This window comes from Miniopterus natalensis, chromosome 3 (assembly GCF_054644295.1).
Source record: "Miniopterus natalensis isolate mMinNat1 chromosome 3, mMinNat1.hap1, whole genome shotgun sequence".
Lineage (NCBI taxonomy): Eukaryota > Metazoa > Chordata > Mammalia > Chiroptera > Miniopteridae > Miniopterus > Miniopterus natalensis.
In genome coordinates this window covers 51,610,336-51,629,308 of record NC_142083.1, presented here as the reverse complement: position 1 = coordinate 51,629,308, position 18,973 = coordinate 51,610,336, and positions in this window count along the sequence as shown.

The window sequence follows — 18,973 nt, the reverse complement described above, 5'->3', positions numbered from 1 at the left end:
AGATGATTTCAGCGAATAATGCGTGCTGTAAAGACACTAAAATGGGGTAAGGTAACACAGTGACTGGCTGAGGGTTGCTTCAGATAGGATAGTCAAAAGTGATGTTTGACAGAGACCCAACTGCAAATAAACCAATCATGTAAATATGGGGTGGGGGCGGGGAGGCATTCTAGGTAGACAGAGTGGCATGTACAAAGGCCCTGAGGGGGGAATTAACTTTGCACACTGGAGGAACAGAAAGAAGTTAGTGCAGGTGAAGCATGGTGGGCATAGGCATGTGGTATGAGATGAAACAGGATGCTGGATCAAGACACTTAGTCTGAAGTGACAGAGGTTTAAGATGGCCCACAGTCAGGCGTGTTGGAGATCACTAGCTTCCTCCAGCTTTGGCCTGCTTCCTGACCTCTTCTGGGTGCCATCTAGCCCCCATGAGTCCTCCCTGACCTCCAAGTGAAAAGTTCTCAAAGTCCTCTGGCTTCATGTCACCTCCTACGAAGTTTGGCAGGTGTCTTCCTTACCCTCACTTTCCCACCTCCGTACCATCATCACTGGTCCTTAGACACCCCACTCTGGCCTGGACGCACCCCTCACTTAGCTAGGAGTGTATATTCACCAACTAGAACAGAATTAATTCATTGACTCACAGGAGGCAGACACTCTCAAAATAAGCTCATTTGTCTATGACTCTGCATTTGTTCTAACATACAAATTAACTCCAGTCTCTGAAAGATTAAGATGTGAAATGAGGATGCCAGTGCTATGACAGCTCAAATTCTGAATTAAATTATTTTTCTATAAACCTATAGACTAAAGGTCATGGAACAGATTTTTCCTTGCCAACCAATCACTTTCCTTCTAATTTATGAGCTCTCCTTTAAGTTTTATAAAAACGAAATGGTCAGGAACAGCCTGACCCTCACCCCTACACATCAGGTAGCAAGCCTGGCTGAGTCACGCCCTCCTAGCAGTTCCTCATGTCACAGGGCCTCAGTCCTCCCGATTGACAGGGACAGAAGTGTAACACTCCACACCCTATTTGCCTCTACTGGACTCAAACTCCAGGACACCAAGTCTGGTCCAGTTACAGAGAGCTCAGGCACAGACTCCTGAGTGTTCACAGGCCCTGATTCCACGGACTATGAAACCACACTTTCTATTATAAGCAGCCTTTCCCACCCCCGAAAGTGGTTCAGAGCCTGGCTGCCAAGAGGCCCACAAAGAGGCCCTCGTGCTTGAGCAGAGAAGTTCAATAAAGAAAGCACAGATGAGATCAATTCTATCTGCAGTTGTAGATAGGCATGAAAATAACTGCATACCTTTTTTGTATTTCTGTTGCAGTTCATAATACAAAAATTTTTATTGAATGAATCAGAACTCACGTCTTAAAAGCTGTTTTCAAAGTAACAATGACGCTCCAAGAGCCAGGCAAAGAGTTGCTTAACTAACTCGTAAAAAATCTCAGGAAAGGCCCCAGAGTGAAGCCTCATGTCATCCTGAGATTTGTTGGCTGTGCAAAGAAAGGCACCGAATTCTCTAGAATAGTGGTCCTATCTTTTGATACATGTGGCAAGAATCCTGACTCCACCAAATGTCAGCTATGAAACCTTGGACAAGTTTATGACATTTCTAAACACTAATTTTCTCATCTGAAAAATGGAATGGCCCTACCCATACCTCAGAGGGAGATTGTGAGGGTGAAACGAGATGAGATATGGCCTGAGGTTGGAAATCTCTCCGCTACAGAGACAGGCCCCGAGTCTTTGACATCAATAAAACAGACTGATCTCCCCAGGGGAACACGTGTGGACTAACTCATGAGGAGTCTCAGTGACCGTTAAGAATTTTTTATGACATTTTATTACTTACATAATCAGAAAAAAATAATTTCTTTTTTCACTGGGTAGAAAAAAAGTGATTTTTCCATAGGACTAGCCATGATTCTAATAAGGGACACAGTTACTTGGAAACAATTTGACCCTTTTGAGGTTTGTTCTTAAGCTTTGTTAAGTTGAGTGACAGCAGCTTTGAGACTAGGAGTAACTTTTCTTCAATACAGAGATGATACCCTGGGAACATGTCCTGTGTTGGCCCTGAGCGAGCTCTGGGGATTACATGAAAGTATAAGTACAACACATCTTGCCCACAGGCAGATGTACGATTACTCAACACACCCTAGCTACGGGACGCAGGGGACCACTTACAGAATTCATGCTGAGAGGCCTTCACTGCGTGTGGCCTGCTGGCGCCTGACAGCAGGTCCCAGTGCTCCTGTATTAGATGTCAAAGATGACGATGGCCCCTCTGGACCTTGTTTGGATGAGTCCCACAGGTGCCAACATAGTTACAAAGGTCTGTGAGTCGGGGAGGAGAATGGGTGACTCAGGGTCATTACAATCTACAGGAATAGACATGACCTCAGTGTGTTTCCTGAGTTGCAAGGGCCCTTTTGAGGTAGTGCACAGGGTGTCAGGTCAGGATGCCGCAGGGGCGATTTCAACACTTTTTTGTTGCACATTTAAATGTGAGCAGAATATTTGGAAAGCACGAAAACTCATTAGTATATGAACAAAAAAATAAGTCAATGGCCAGGCTTATGACTGAGAAAAATTTAATAACCCAACTCCAAAACTATTTCCAAACCCCTTTTAGAGTAAATGAAGGAACTTAAACATTTGTAAGCTGGGTCACATTCCTCTTTCAAGTACAGGTTTGTTTCTCTTTTGTGTTAATGACATTCTTATGTAAGGAAATTTAGATTCAAATGTGAGAAGTGCACCTACCTTAAACAACTAAAAAACCCCAGACAATTACATGAAATAGTGGTTTCAGACACTGGACACCAGGTAGCACAGGACAGGGGTCCTTAAAAGAGAATGAAGAGAGGGAGCCCGGGACTGTCACAGCCTGCTGCCCGAGAGTTTCCAGGGTACAGGAACAGGGCACATGGAGGAGAAACAGGGTGGAAGCTACTGGTCTCTCTGGGTTGAGGGGGGTGGAGGTGGGAGTCCCCAGGCCAAGGGGCCTCCAGGGACTCCTACAGAGAGGACCAGAGAGGAGAGCTACAGAGAGATCCAGATATCGAGGAAACCCAGAGTCTGGGGAAAGAAACCTAGAAGTAGAGGCAAAATCACTGGGGATCCCACAGGCCAGAAACAGGACGTGTTCCAAGCAGTCAGAGCCACCGTGTGGAATATGCAGAAGGAAAAGGAGTCCTCCTCCAAAGGCTGCACTGCTCTAGCCAAACAAAGCTTAAAAGCAAACCCCAAAGGATCAAACTGTTTTCAGGTAACCTAACTGTATCCTGGAACAAAGTCCAAGAAAATTTAAGGCAGCAACAACAGCAAACAAGCACCCAACAAGATGAAATTCACATCTGTTTGGCATCTAGTAAAAAATTACAAGGCATGCATAGAACTAGGAAAATACAAGTTTATTTTCCATATGCAGGAAAATATAATGTTCAAAAGTGTAGGATCTTGACTGCAGTGCTGCCCACACAAATCTACATGTAATAAAAAGGTGTAGGACTTATATACACATTTTGTACCACTGTCAATTTCCTATTGTACTATAATTACATTAGATACAGCTAATGGGGGAACTGGATGAAAAGTACATGCGACCTCTCCATACTATCTTTGCAATGTCGTGGGAATCTATCATTATTTCAAAAAAAAAAAAGCTTTTTAAAAGTATATTAAGGAGAGACACAGAAGATAAACTCTTTTTAAAAAGCACCCAAATCAAACTTCTAAGGATTAAATAAATACAAGGTCTGAGATGAAAACTACACTGGGATAAAGAACTGATGAGACACTGAAAAAGAAAAGGTCCATGAACTTGGAGATGTGCCGATAGAAACTACCCAGAATGAAAGAGAGAGTAAAGGGCTAGAGGAGAAGGAACAGAGCGTGAGGGAGCTGGGGGACGATTCCAGCAGCTAATACAATGCACAACGTACATCTGCAGCCTACAAGGAAGAGAGAGATGAGGAAACAAAACTTAAGTATTTGAAGAAATAATGGTCAAAACTTTCCCAAGTCTGCCTGGCCAGCGTGGCTCAGCGGTTGAGCGTCGACCTAGGATCCAGGAGATTGCGGTTCGATTCTCAGTTGGGGCACATGCCCGGGTTGAGGGCTCGATCCCCAGCAGGGGGCGTGCAGGAGGCGGCCGATCAATGACTCATCATTGATGTTTCTCTCTCTCTCTCTCTCCCTCTCCCTTCCTCTCTCTGGAATCAATGAAGATATATTAAAAAACAAAACAAAAAAAACTCTTCCAAGTCTGATGAAAACTATAAGCCAGCCAATCCAAGAAGCTCAACAAATCCCAAGAAAGAGTGAGGGTCCAGGTAAGAAGAAAGGAGCAAGTTGGTTTTTAGACCCCCATCCCTCAAAGACTTCCAGTGATGATGAAATATCCATCTGTGGGGTGAGAGCTCCTCCTCCCGCCCCACCTAAGACGGGTGCCTTTCCCTGCCGTGAAGTTGGTCAGAGTTCCTGCAGCCTCCAACCCGGCGACTGTCTTCTCCGCCCCAAAGTGCAGGGAAAAGGAGCTAGTCCACTTTTCCACCAAAGTAATAGCAAATATTCCACAGGGAGCTCTCAAGAGAGAGCAGGCCAGGGGATTCTGCAGAAGGCAATGATCTATGAGTAACAGATCAGATGTTACATGTGGCAAAATTTTTGAGCACACAAATACACAAAAACTTTTGCATTAAATGAGTATTGAAAGCCTCAAAGGTTCAACTTGGCAGTTGTCATGCTCAAATAATTGCTTCAGTTATTTTTGAAACCCTGTTTGTTTAACTCTTCAGAAACTGCAACATATTGTTTGATTATCCTGAGAGGTAAAACAAATATTTATCCTTCATATGGAGATCACATTTTTTGCAACTATCAAAAGTTAATCAGATCCATATCTGGTAAATATGGGAAGGCTATTAAACTGGATAATATTGATTTTAGTGAAAAATTATTGAAGGGAAGATAAAACCTTTTTTGTGTTCTGAGTGTAAAGGCAGAATTAATTTCAAAATTAATTGAATAATAGAGAACACCTTAACTATATAAATTTTCAGGTTATTACTGAAGTTTATTTTACTGACTTAAAGTCACTTTTCTTTCCTCTTTCACACCTCTTGCACACAGATGCATCTTAAAATCAGTATAAGTAAGCCTTGCTTGGAGATTAACTGATAATTTTTTTGTTCTTTCTTAGCCTTTTCCAATCAGTGCATTTTTAGATCAGTGGTATCTTAGGCTTGATGAAATGTAGTAGTTTTTAGGTTAAAAACTCTCATTAAAATGTTTTGACATATTTGTTAACAAATCAGTTCCACTACTTAATAGTCAGCCTATAAAATGACAAGTATTGTATTTCCACATGAAAACAGGTGCTTTATTGGAAAACAGTATCTAGAAATAGATCATCTTCTAAAAGGGTAAACAGATTTCCCAACACTAGCAATTATAAACTGTGACTCTTATTTAGAAATGCTCCTTCATACCATGGTTGTAAATAGTCTACAAGTAAGTACAAATTGCTTTTATTACCAAAAGAAGTATAAATGTGTGTTGCCACAAATGCAATGCAATAAATAGGAATATGTTGGCCCTGGGAAACACTGATAAGTAAGTCATAATAAGTAAGTTATCCATTAATTCATAAGATTACACAGAGTCTTATTAAATGAAATGTCTCAAACACAATGGCCTTAATGACACACACTATGGTAGCCACACTTCAGCGGCTTTTGGCTTTTCTGTCCTGATGACTCAGTGTCCATTCATCATCTCCAAGCCAGCTCAAGTCTCTCTAGTTTCGAGGTGGCTGCGCTGACTTGGATCCAGGAGAATGCTATCGGTCTCCCGCCTCTGCCTCTGCGGAGACTTAGCTTCCCTTGTGCTGCATTTTCTACCTACAAAGAGGGAAAGTCTGTCCTACACTTTCTTCCCTTGTAGATTCCTGGGAATTGGGATGACTTAATTTTATTTTATGATATTTTCAATGAAAACAGAGTACAACACCAGGAAGAAAGAAGGAAAGAAGAGTCAGAGAAGGAAGTTACAAAAATTGACAACAGTAGTAAAAAAAAATCTATGGAGTTGGCCTTAGGTAGAATTCTTAAAATCAGTAATATTATAACTAATATCAGATACTGGTTAAAAGTACAGACTCTGTAAAGTAAGTCAATTTTGGGCTCCACTACTAAGTAACTGTGACCTTAGACAGGTTACTCAATCAAGCTATGCCTCAATTTCCTGGTCAGAAGAACGCAGCTGGGGGTGTGTGTGTGTGGGGGGGGGTGTGTGTGTGTGTATGTGTGGCCTATATATGTGTTGGCTATTCTTAATCTCTAGTTCTCAACAAATGATTTCTAGTTCTCAACTACCTTTACACATCTACAGAAAATAGCACCTATGAAATTCCCCTCCCCTCTTGTCAAACTGCTTCTCTCTGCGGCATTCACAATTCATATAGTATTGTCCCTCCTGGGAACACCGACAGTTTAAAAGAGGGCCCAGGGGAAGGTGCTGTCTCAACTCGAAGGCAAAGGAAGCTGCTAAAGGTGGGATTTCAGACATGAACAAGCCAACCAGGAAAATATTATTACGTGGTGCCCCCTAAATATCTCTACTTGGTAAGACTGCCCCTTCCACGGTGGGAATGTACCTCTAACCCTCTTTAATTGCGACCGCATTCAGGGAGGTATTTTTTGTATTCACATACATGTGTACTTTTCAGAGGAAAAGATAACAGTTTTCACCAGATGCCAAAGGGACCATGCACTAAAAATATTCATGAATCCTGCCCTCTAAGCTGCCTTAGTGCTTAAATCCTTATGCTCTGTCCGTATCTAAGGGACACACTTATATTCAACCGTGAACCCCCCCTCCCCCCAGGGTGGCGGCAGCCTTGCTCTGGAACTACCTCTTAGGGGTTTGCAGGGAAAAAGGCTCACCTATGAAATACTTCTTTCTTTTAAGGTCTAAGCAGACAAAGGCACAGATGTGGTTCTGACCATTGTTCAAACACTCTCTTCCATTATTCTTTTATTATCTCTGCTGTTTATTGTTCTTTTCCCTTCTGATTTAAGAAAAATACATTTAGAAAAAAGAGAAACATAAAAAGAAAATGCAAATCACTCGAAATCGTGCCATGCAAGACTACCTTCATTTATTTTCTATTTGTATGCAAATACAAAATATGTACAATATATTTTAAGTATTATATAAATGGAATTGTAAGTCTTTCTTTTTTTAGTCTAACAAACATTTTCCTCTCTCATTACATGTTTTCAAAGCCTGGTGTAAAAGATGCCTCAGTCACTATGCCTGTGCCATAGCTTCACCAATTCATTGCTGGGGTACAGCTGCTTCTCTCCTAGTTTGTTATTATGATAAAGCTAGGATAAATATACTTGTGCATAGCCATTAAAAACACCTCTGATTATGTACTTGGAACGAAGTCTTAGAATTTCTGACTCAAAAAGGTTTAATTATTTTTTTATGCATGACTCTCATTTATTTTACATTTCTAAATATTGATTTTTTAAAGAAAAAGTTTAATCATATTTCTAACATTTCAATCTTATCATTTGTAAATTTTCAAATATTTGAAGAAATTTTACATGAAAAGCCAAAATCAAGCCTCTTTCTTAAAATAAACACAAACAGACACACCCTAACATGCTAATTCAGAAAGACAAAATCAACAGTGTATTTACCACTGTTGAGGCTAGAAATGTTTTATTCAATCCATTTTTTTAACAGCAAGGAATTTCCTCCTTTTAACCACTGGGTGTTCCCTGAGCTACACGTTTAGTATTCCAGCAGATAGATAACACTGTATCATACCTAAGAAGTATTTCACAACCTCTCGCCCGTGTAGCTGGTAGTAAGAACCTTCATTATCTTCTAAATGTGTTATTTTAAAAATTCATTAGTCATTCAGCTTTCTGTTTAGCTTTAATTATTCAATGGACTGGATGTATGGTTTCAGATTTTACTGAATCTAACTTAGTGTTTTAAGAAAGGAAGCAGGAAAAAAATGAGTAACAAAATCATACTCAGGGAAACAATTTTTATCCAAGTACTAAGTGAAAACAAAATTGAAATGTGAATATAATATCATTTTAGCTCTCAGTTTCCTATAAAAGAAATGTTTTCCTTCAAAACTGTATTTGCAGATTTCAGTGTGATATATTTCTGGAATGTATGAAAGTCCAAAAACTCTGCTCCTTGAGCTCAAATTAGACCACTTAGTTATCAGAGGCTTGGTCTGCAAAAGAAAAAGCCCAGAGATGCCAACTTTAATGTAAATAACCAACCAGGAAGTCTAGGGCCCTAGGAATTGATATAAACATATGGTCAGAAATTACTGGTGAGTTCTTTCCAAATAATGTCTTTCTTATTTGCTATTGTTCAATTAATAAATGAATCCATTTACCTATAAACAAATGGGAAACAAAGAAATCTGTAACACGTGGTGCATCTCTGCACACATCTCTTTTTGTATAAACACTGATTTCAGCTTCTTTTCCGCTTTATCTGATGTTCATCATATAAATCCATGTATTACATTGAAAGAGAAGAGCCATCTGTGCAGAATCTCCACTTAGCACCATCACAATTGTAACAAAAACAGCTTCAATATTCCTATAATATTGGAACCTATAATATTCCAATCTCCAATTAAGGGCCTTTCCTTAGCCCCCATCAGTCTGGAAAAATTATCAGCTTAAACCCTCTGCATAAAACAGCTTCTCATAAAACAATTCATTGAATGATGATGCAGAAGGTCTCTAAGCATAGCTACTGGCATATGTTTCTCAGTGTTACACTTGGTTGGTTTCAAAACAAAAGAACTAAGCTTAAGAAACTACAAACTTTCTTCCTTTATGAATGGGTAGGGCTCTGCAATATATAATCAACAAAGTAATTTGAGTCCTGTCCCATTCCATGGTTAGAAATCAATACGGGACTCACATTATCACCATGTGAGCTCTCTCTGTTGCCCTAATAATTAGTAATAAAAATAAAGTAATAGAAATAATAATAATAACAACAACAACAACAATAGCAGCTAACATTGACAGACCACTTTGTATGGCCCAGGCACTGTTCTAGACACTTTGTATGAATGATCTCATTGATCTTCACATTAACTCATGTAGAGGCTTTTAATATCTCCATTTTACAGATGAGAAAAGTGCCCTTAGTGAAGTAAAGTAATTTACCTAAGGACACAAAGCTAGGAAGTAGCAGAGCTATGATTCAAATCCAGATAGTTGGACTCCAGAGCTTACACTCAGCAACTATAATATGATGACTCCATGGACATCACGAACTGGTGGCAGGCTAACTGAGCTGTGTGTGGCTCTTCAAAACTTCCACAGATGAGAAAGAAGATGCTCTCTCTATGGTCTCAGAATGGCACAAGCTATTTGTCATGAATTTTGTAAATTTCCTGAATTTTTCTCAGGATTCAACCTGAATATGTATCTTAGGATAAATAGGGTGTCTGAATATCTACATCATGCCTTGCATTTTAATTGTAGCTTTAAACCTAAGTTCATGGACTGCTCATTAAGACCTATCTGGTAGACTCCACATAAGAAAAGAATTCTAATACCTGTGTAAATAAATTTCACTCATAGGAAGGCAAGCACCAACCTAACTCATTCCTGATGACATACAGATAGAAGGCGGAGAATGCACAAGAAACCACGCAGAGAGAGCCCAGAAAAGAGGAGACGTGGAATGCTGGTGATGGTTAATTATCTCCAGACACGGAAACCTCAAGTCCCTCTGTTGAAACTCATGAGAACTTACACACAACTAATAAACAGAGCAGAGTCTAAAATTAAAACCCATTTCACAGGTTCTACCCAGAGAAAACTAGAAACGTTTTCTTAATTCAAGAAGCGAAACAGTACCATTATGAGACAATCCCAAGACTTCCTAGTATAAAATACTCTCCTATCAGTTTCTACTCTTCTCAGAAGAGGAGAGAACTCTACTAAACACCAAGACAGTCAACTGACTGCCAAAATCTAGCCAGAATCTCCACTCCAATGAAAGCCAATGGGCCTGTATTGAAAAGCCAATTTGCAAACTGACTTTATTTCAAAGGCCTAGGTCAGTCCTTGGAAGCCTAACCAGAATGTTTGCATATGTTGAGGACAGTGCACTATTCAACCTTTGGAGGTAAATGCTATTTTGAAAATGGATTACCAAAACCCAAACTAAGCTTCCTAATCTTACCTCTTATTCAACAGAGCAGTAGGTAGGAAAAATACTTGGGAGAAAGAATCAGTTTGGGGAAACCTTTCTCCGGTAACTTGTGAAGAGGGTGGTAAGCAACCATAGTGGGAAGCAGGGCAGGTAACAATTCAAGACTGTACTTGGTTTCATAATTGTGAACACAAAGGCTAAAATACCTAATGCAGGATGATTTCCTTGACCTGTCTCCAGGGCGACAGTATCTCAAGGACTTATTTACATATAGCATAAAGAATTAGAGACTCCTTAGAGACAGACCATATTGGAAACATACCTTGACTACTAAATCATCCCTCCCACAGGTCTCTCCGCCCTATTAAAAATACGTGGGCCCAGCCAGGCGTGGCTCAGCGGTTGAGTGTGGACCTAAGATCCAGGCGATGGGGGTTCAAGTCCCAGTCGGGGCACATGCCCGGGCTGTGGGCTAGGCTAGCTGATCAATGACTCTCTCATCATTGATGTTTCTATCTCTCTCTTTCCCTCTCCTTTCCTCTCTCTGAAATCAATAAAGATATATTTTTAAAAAATTAAAAATAAAAATAAAAATACATGGGTAGAATTTGGTGAGATAATAAACAATCTTCCGCCTCAGACCATATCAATCTCTACAGTGCTTTACATCATGGGAGCAGGGAAAAGGCTCTATCACCTCTTTGCTTCTGTGGGCTGGGACAGAGCAGACCAGACCAGTAATGTCTAGGCTCTGGCACAAGTACAGGAGCTGAAAATCTGAATTTCTCAAGTGATATGAAGCAATGTTGAAATTGCCTGATTGAACGAGAAGAAAAATTCCTTCTTCCTTTTCTTTAAAAATATATCTTTATTGATTCCAGAGAGAGGAAGGGAGAGGGAGAGATGATATAGATAGATAATAGATAGATAGACAGACATGTCAATGATGAGAGAGTCGTCATTGATTGGCTGCCTCCTGCACACCACCGACTGGGGATCAAGCCTGCAACCAGGGGATGTGCCCTGACCAGGAACTGAATCGCGATCTCCTGGATCCTAGGTCGATGCTTACCTGCTGAGCCATGCCTGGCCAGGCCTTCTTCCCTTTCTTGATGTAAAGTTCATTCAGCCTTTCAGTTTCAAACTGAAAGTACAGTCAGCCCCCACTGACAGAACTCTCGAATTCTCCCCTGGCTGCATTTGTAACAGGGCTCCTTATCGGTTATGCCAAGCCCTTTACAAAAATGGAAATGAGGCACTTTACAGTCCAGATATTATTAAAAAAAGAAGTCCTAACATTGTGCTATCCATTGTTGGGTAAACCAACAATGCATGTACAATACAGATGAGTACTTAAGCTTCCACATAATAATAACATAACTGGGGAGAATGAGCCTATAAGAACTAGCCTACTAGCCACTTGATTGTATTGAAAAATATTTCCTTTTTGTGCAAACAGTTTAATCTTGACTGATATTAATAGAGAATAACATCTAAAAATATTATTTCCTGATATGAAGAATAAACACTATAATTTTCAAACCAAAAATTATTTGATAGACCTGGCCAGTGTGGCTCTGTTGGTTGGAACATCACCCTGTGCACCAGAAGGTCGCAGATTTGATTCCCAGTCAGGGCATGTACAGGAGGCAACTGATCCGTGTGTCTCTCTCACATCGATGTTTCTCTCTCCCCCTTCCTCCCTCTCTAAAATCAATTTTAGAAAAAAAATTACTTTATAGAAAACTTAGCTAGGAATATATTTTAAGAGTAAGGTTGAATGATATTATACAGATTCTCATGCTTGTATAAAGGAAAAATGTGTTTTTTTAATAATAAAATAAAAATAAAATTTATTTTTTAATAATTTAACCAAGAAACAAGATAAGATCTTAATAAGGATTTACTTTTACTCTTTCAAAACACATTTGCCTTCCATGGTTACAAAAAACTCACTACAAATTTTCCTGGTAAGCAATAACCTAAATTATATTCTCATGGGTATTGGTAATGGAAACAGTAGTAGAAAGGAGAGTAAACCTTAGTGCGGAATTCCTGGTTGGTTCTAGCTAGTTTCTTACATATTGAATATACTAAAATATATTGAATGTTTCAAAACTGCAGAAAATAAGCAGAAGGAGGAGCTAACCTTCCACAAACATGTTGATAAAACAGAGAAAAATAAAATGATCACTTTACACTTTCTAACTTTCCACGTCCCTTTCAGGACCTGACTGTTTTGCAAGTTGGAAATGACACAATTTCTACTGAATGAAGATGAGCATATCATTGAGATTTATAAGGTAAAAAGCAGCAAAAGGGAAGCAAGTCCAGTGTCCATTTGAAGGACAGCACTTTCACATGACCCTTCTATGGAGCAGCAGGCCAGTGTTGATGGTGCACACAATGGTGCGTCATCCAGTGAAAGGAGAAATTCACAGGCTCACAGAAAACCCGTCTCAAAGCGGGGAGGTTTGGTTTTACTAGTATTTCCACAGAATCGCTCGAAATAAAAGTAGTTCTTTCTCTCTTCCTTTGTTTAGGAACTTGAATGACTGGTTAATCTAGGGCATCACTGTCCTTCTTCCACCGTGCACTCTAATTTAAAAACAATTTCCTCAAGTGGAATCTAAAGAACAATATAAATAAACAAACAAAATAGAAATAGACTCATAGATACAGAGAACAGACTGATGGTTGTAGAGGGGAGAGGGGTTGGGAGCTGAGTGAAAAAGGTAAAGGGACTGAGAAGTGCAGACTGGCAGTTACAAAAAATAGTCACTGGGATATAAAGTACAGCATAGGGCACATAGTGAATAATATTGTGTTGATTATGTATGGTGCCAGGTGGGCACCTGAAATGTAGGGGGATCACTTTGTAAAGTATATGTAATTGTTTAACCACTATGCAGTACACCTGAAATTAATACAAAATAATATTGAATGTAAACTATTATTGAAAAATAAAATAAATAAAAAAAGATTTCCTTTTCCACTGCAGCATTTGGTTTTCCCCTCTCAGTCTGCCATGCTCACAACAAAACATTAAGATTCACAAATTCCTATGGGGAAAATACTCTAAATAACTGAGTTCTTTTTCTAAAGGTGTTTTTTTCCCAGGAGCATTTTATTTTTTAATGATTCCCACTTATATTCTTGAATCAAATTTAGTTAAAACTAAATTTGCCAATATCCCAGTAGAGCTCTTTGCTACCTCATTATTTTGTTTCAAGACAGAATTCACAATTTAAAAGAAAGAAAATGAAAGCCCAGTATTGTGGAAATTACCTCATCTGCTCCTTTCTTTTCTCCTGGCCTGGAAGGTGATCCACTGTCTTTTTCATAGACATGCTATAAAAACAAAAAAAAAAAGATAATGTTAATAAGAGGTAGGTGATACAAGATAATATAATAGTGACTTTAATCCCCAAAGGGCTAAACATACAGACTCTTAAGAACAGGGACTCCTTTAATCTTCCCCCTGAGAATGTTGATAATTCTGCACCAACCGATGTGGGTGGCTTTCAAAACTCAAGGGAAACTACAGACATGCATTTGGGGTGTAGAAAGTCAGTCTGTAATTAACCAGACACAGATCTGATGGTGATACCACTGTGGCATCTCATCTCCTACAAAATGTCTCATGGAATTTTAAAGCCCAAATTGCCAGCGTGGGAGACGTCTGGTTCCTTATGGAGATGAGATGTCTGAGGATCCTGAGGGTAAAGCCATTCTTAAGCCTCAGTTCAGCATGGACAAGAGGGAGGACCAGAGCTTCCCAGTCAACCATCATTTCCGATGGCTTTTGGGAATTCCCTACAGTTCTTCTAAGCATTCACCGATGCAAAAAGAGAAATCCTGAAGTGGAAAGACCACACTGGCAACCTTCATTTACTATGGCTTTAGAAGTTCATTACGTCCAGAAACAGAGGTATTTTTCTCACTAGGAGACTGGGGATGAATGTAAGTATTTGTATGTGGTACATAAAAGCTTCAAGTACCTTACAGGCTCATTTGTTTTGATGTTAAGGTAAAATAAATCATAAAGTTTATTGTTTGTTTGTTTGTTTTTGAAAAGTGAAAATTGCATGTTCCTGAAAAGAGGGTACAAGGAATTATTTCATTTTTGCAGATTCTGAGATGTACAAAAGAGTGGGAAAAGGAAGTGTAAAAATTTTTTTTAAAAAAGCTTATCATTGGGTTCAATCCCAATTACCTTCAGTTAAACCAAAATATAAAATCCTGTTACATTCCCCAGAGCAGAATCATAACCCGGATATGTAGGTAATTGAAATTATTCAAATTAAGAAAAGTGGCAATAATAGTAATAATAACTTATAGCATTCTCTATTATTTACAAAGCACTTTCATATACATTCTTAATGACAATAAAAGAGGCTCATGATTTTGTGCATAAAAAACTAGGAATGAGTCATTTGGTGTGCTTTTCACAAGGACACGCACCTAGCAGATGGGGAAAGTTTACAATGCAAGTCTCCTGACTTAAAATCTGGTGTTTGTCGCTACACCATACTCAACGGAATAATATGCCCTTTAACCATATCAACAGATATTTTAGTAAGAAAAAAAAAAAAAAAAGGTCAAGGAATGGCAGACACATGGTTGATATTTTTCAATAGTCTTTTTGTATGAAAGACTAGGAAGAAATCACTTCCATGAATGGAAAGTTCTTCCGCAACTGAAAGACTCTCATGAACTGGTGAGAGGGATCCACAGGAAAGCAGGGAGGCTGCTGCACTAGCTTGGTGAGTGAAGCCCTCTACAGGGCTTGTTCTACCTAAAAGTCCTAGGCAGGGGGCCGTTTGACCACAGTTGAGAGCAACCAGTACTGAGCAGTTAATGAATCTTGAAGGGAAAAAAAAGCCATTTAGAAGCCTACATATGTATCAGAGCAAGGTGAGAATTGATAAGTTTTAGAATAATTAGTGAGCAAAAGATTACTGGAGGCCAGACTAAGGGGAAGAATTATTCAACATCTGGAGATAAAATCTGAGAGGGAAAGATCTGCAATGATAGAGATGTATCCAATCTGTCTCCTTCCAGAACTGGGAATTTAGAACCATGATATCACATTCATTTATTATCTCCAATTCCGTATCTTTGTCAGATTAGATATAGGTAATAACACAACAGTACCCACTGTTTACTGAGCACACTCTTTAGAGTGCCTCATTTACATGGCAGGAGGTATTATTATTCCATTTTACAAATGAGGAAAAGAGGCAGTTTGCTCCTGTTCTGGTACAAGGGTCCATGTTCTACACAAGGTCTCACTCTGCTTTCTGCTCATGTGGCAAATATGTTATGGTTTATTAGCCTACAGTAAATGCATACCTTTTCTCTCTAAAATATTGGTAGACAGATATTTTTCTTCAGAAATTTTTAAAAAGTTATTTCCTGATGGTGTTTCAAAGTTGCAGTCCTCCAGATTAACCAACAATATCAATTACTTGCTTCCACTGAAACGATCAAATCCCTCAAAATTACGTTGGTTCTAAATAATAGTTTGGGAGGTATATATAAAATAACTATTTTTTAAATGGTGAGTTACAATGACAACTTATAAAATTACCTATTTTAAGAACTGGTATTTTTTCATTTCAAAAATAATATTTGCTCTCAATAGGAAGCTTTTTTATAATACTCAAAAGCACAATGACATAAATAAAAATCATATAAACAAGTGGCAAAAAATTTTAGGTACTGTATGTACTTTATTTTTCCATTTTCTATTTTTTTAACCTGACTTTTTATTATGAAGTTTTTCTAACATATGAAAAGTTGAAAGAACAATACACTGAAGGCCACTATTCCCACCACTTAGATTCAATAACTATTAACATTGTTGCCATATTTTGCCCTACTTTCATATATTATAGACAGATATATAAATTTATCCATGTTTGTATATGTACCTCTATTTGAAAGTAAGTTGGAAATATCCTGAAACTTTATCCCTAAATATTTCACAAGCATCTCCTTAAATTGAGGACTTTTTCCCATATAACTCCACCATTGTCACTCTAAAAGAATTAACAAGAATTACTAATGCCATTCAATTTCCAGTAAATAGTAACTTTATGAATGAACCATTGCCCTGACCATTTCCTGGGGCTCATTCAATACTCAGCATTCAATTAATGATGTAAAATCAGTTACATCTTTTCACTGAGAGAGGTTCCAAGTGCCTGAAGTTTTATTTCACGGAATGGTTGAGCAATTTTGACATAACTGAGATGGTGAAATGAAATATTTGGGAAGGATATATGTAACATTTGATCCATCTTAGGAGCCTGCAGTAAGGCTTTCTAAGAGCAAAGAGAGAAAACTTTGTCTGCTACTATGTGTGAGGCTGGTGAGGTGGGGAGAGGCGAGAAGCACGAGGAGGGAAGGAGAGCTAGGTCAGGGAACAGAATCGAACCGCAAACCTGATAAATCCAAGCAGTTGTCCAAATGAGGAAAAAGAAACTAACACGCTCTAAGCACCTACTCTGTGCTAGGAAGGTGCTACGCGGCTCCCCTATGTGGTCACCTTTACGCCCCATGGCAACTCTGGGGTACACACTGTTACCTCGTTCTGTGGATAAAGAAGAGAGGATCTGAAAGGTGAGATCTCCCTCGGTCACACCACATGTCAGGATTATAGCCTATGGCCAGAGGCTGGGCCACGAGGCATCTAGGTAAAAGCTAGCTGAGACCTCGAGATTTACATCAAGGAAGTCTCAGTCCAATGCTGTAAAACGAAAACCACCACCAAAACAAACAACAAAAGCTAAACAAAACCTTTCTATTCTAAAACTGGTTTGTTTTATAAAATTAATCAGACACGTAATACTTATAAATGTCATCCTGCAGTAGCAGCTGGAGATGAGGCCAAAGGCAGGAGGCCACCCTAAGGCAGGGAAAGTTTCACTGGGAAGATCTGGCCACAGAAGACATGGAGCCAAGACGAAGGATAGAGACAGGAGTGGGACTGGAGTTCAGAGGCAGGGAAACAAATCAGATAAAGGGCTCTCCTTTCTTCCTTCAAAAAGGAATAATTTTCCAACTATTTCCAGCCCCTGACAACACGACATACTCGGCAAGTACAGCTGTCTCTGTCCTCATTTTAGGAGACAGCGTTTATATGCTAAAGTCTTCTACCCCAGCAAACCCTGGACCTGTCAGGACATCAAGAGCCAGGAGCAATAAGGCTTGGAGCTTGTGCTCCCACCCGGCTAGGGACCTTCTAGCAGCATTTGGGCACCCTCCCTGTTGTTCCCCAATGCACCCTGACAGACACAGACACAGACAAGGGTATATACTTTGCACAGAATAAAGCAAAAATCACACAAACTTCTACACACATAAAAGAAGGCACAAACAAATGAGCTTCTCCAAGTCCAAGGCCATCTGTGGAAGCGGACCCTATACCAGTGTGCTTCTGAAAGGTCTTTGGCTTTATTTTTTAAAAATTTTTAAAAAAAGATACAAAGTTTCTTTTAAGGGGTAACAAAAACATTCTAAAATTAAACTGAGGTGATGTTTGCACCACCCTGTGACTATATTAAAAAATATTAAATTGTATGTTTTAGTGGGTGAACTTATGGTTTGTGAATTACATCCAAAATAAAGTTGTTTTAAAAAACAGTAAAGGTTATTAGAAAACAACCCAAAAATTCTCCTTCTTCAACTTGGAGATCAATACTTGCATGTCCAGGGCCCACTATACCAAAACCTTGAAGCAATAAAAAGTTATCTCGGTGTCCTCTGGACTTTCCCAGCGTAAAAGCTCTGCTCTCTCGCTGCGCCACCCCCGCACCTACTGAGAAAGGCGTGCTTCGGGCCTCCTAAGGATCAGAAAGCCTTCGGTCAGGGGTGGGTCCCAGCCCTCAGTGAGGGCCACAATACCGGAGGCACCTCTGGAAACATGCCAGAGGCCCGGGATTCGGAGTTAGTTTGTTTAGGGTGGGGTCTGGGTATGGATGTATTTTTCTAAAATTCCCCAGCTGATCCTAACATGCAGCTAGGATCGGAAACCACTGCTTTTGCAGGGGGATTTGTGGTACCATGACTGGAAGTGGAAGTTTCTGCTCCTCAAATCACCCCGCTGGGTCAGCCTCCATGGGAGCTTCTGGGGGTCAGGCAGGCCCAGGCAGCGCTGGGCCTCCTGGATAGTCTCTGATTGCTCAATGAAGGAGCACAGGGCCTGTGTTCACACCAGCATTTCCTGACTAATCTTGACTAATACATGGCACACTGTACCTTCATATCCGCACATAAGTCTCTATTTTCTTAGTAAAGCAAACAAATTAGTACTTTATTATAGACGCTCTTGCTTACTGATTACTTCATAAATGTTCATTTTGCCTTCTTAACCACATAGTAAACTATATTCTTTTTTTTTTCCTAGTCCTATGGTGGGCATATGACAAATAAAACTTGATTGAATGACTACATTTCCACAAACCTCTAAACATTCCCTGCAAAGCACTTTTGCTCTTTTCAGCCAGTAAACTAGATAAGAAGACAAAAAGCTGAAAAATAAAAATAGCATGGAAAATTAAGAGACAATGTACAAATTGGTATTTCCTGCCAAATCCCTTAAAACCTATTCTTGTATGTGTTTTGCTGCTAAAACAAACAAGCAAGACCAAGATGAAATGCTTGTTCTGCTTTAACACAGTTCAGATCTGGGCCTGTCCCCTCGGGCGGACTCCTTGCCCCGAGCCTGC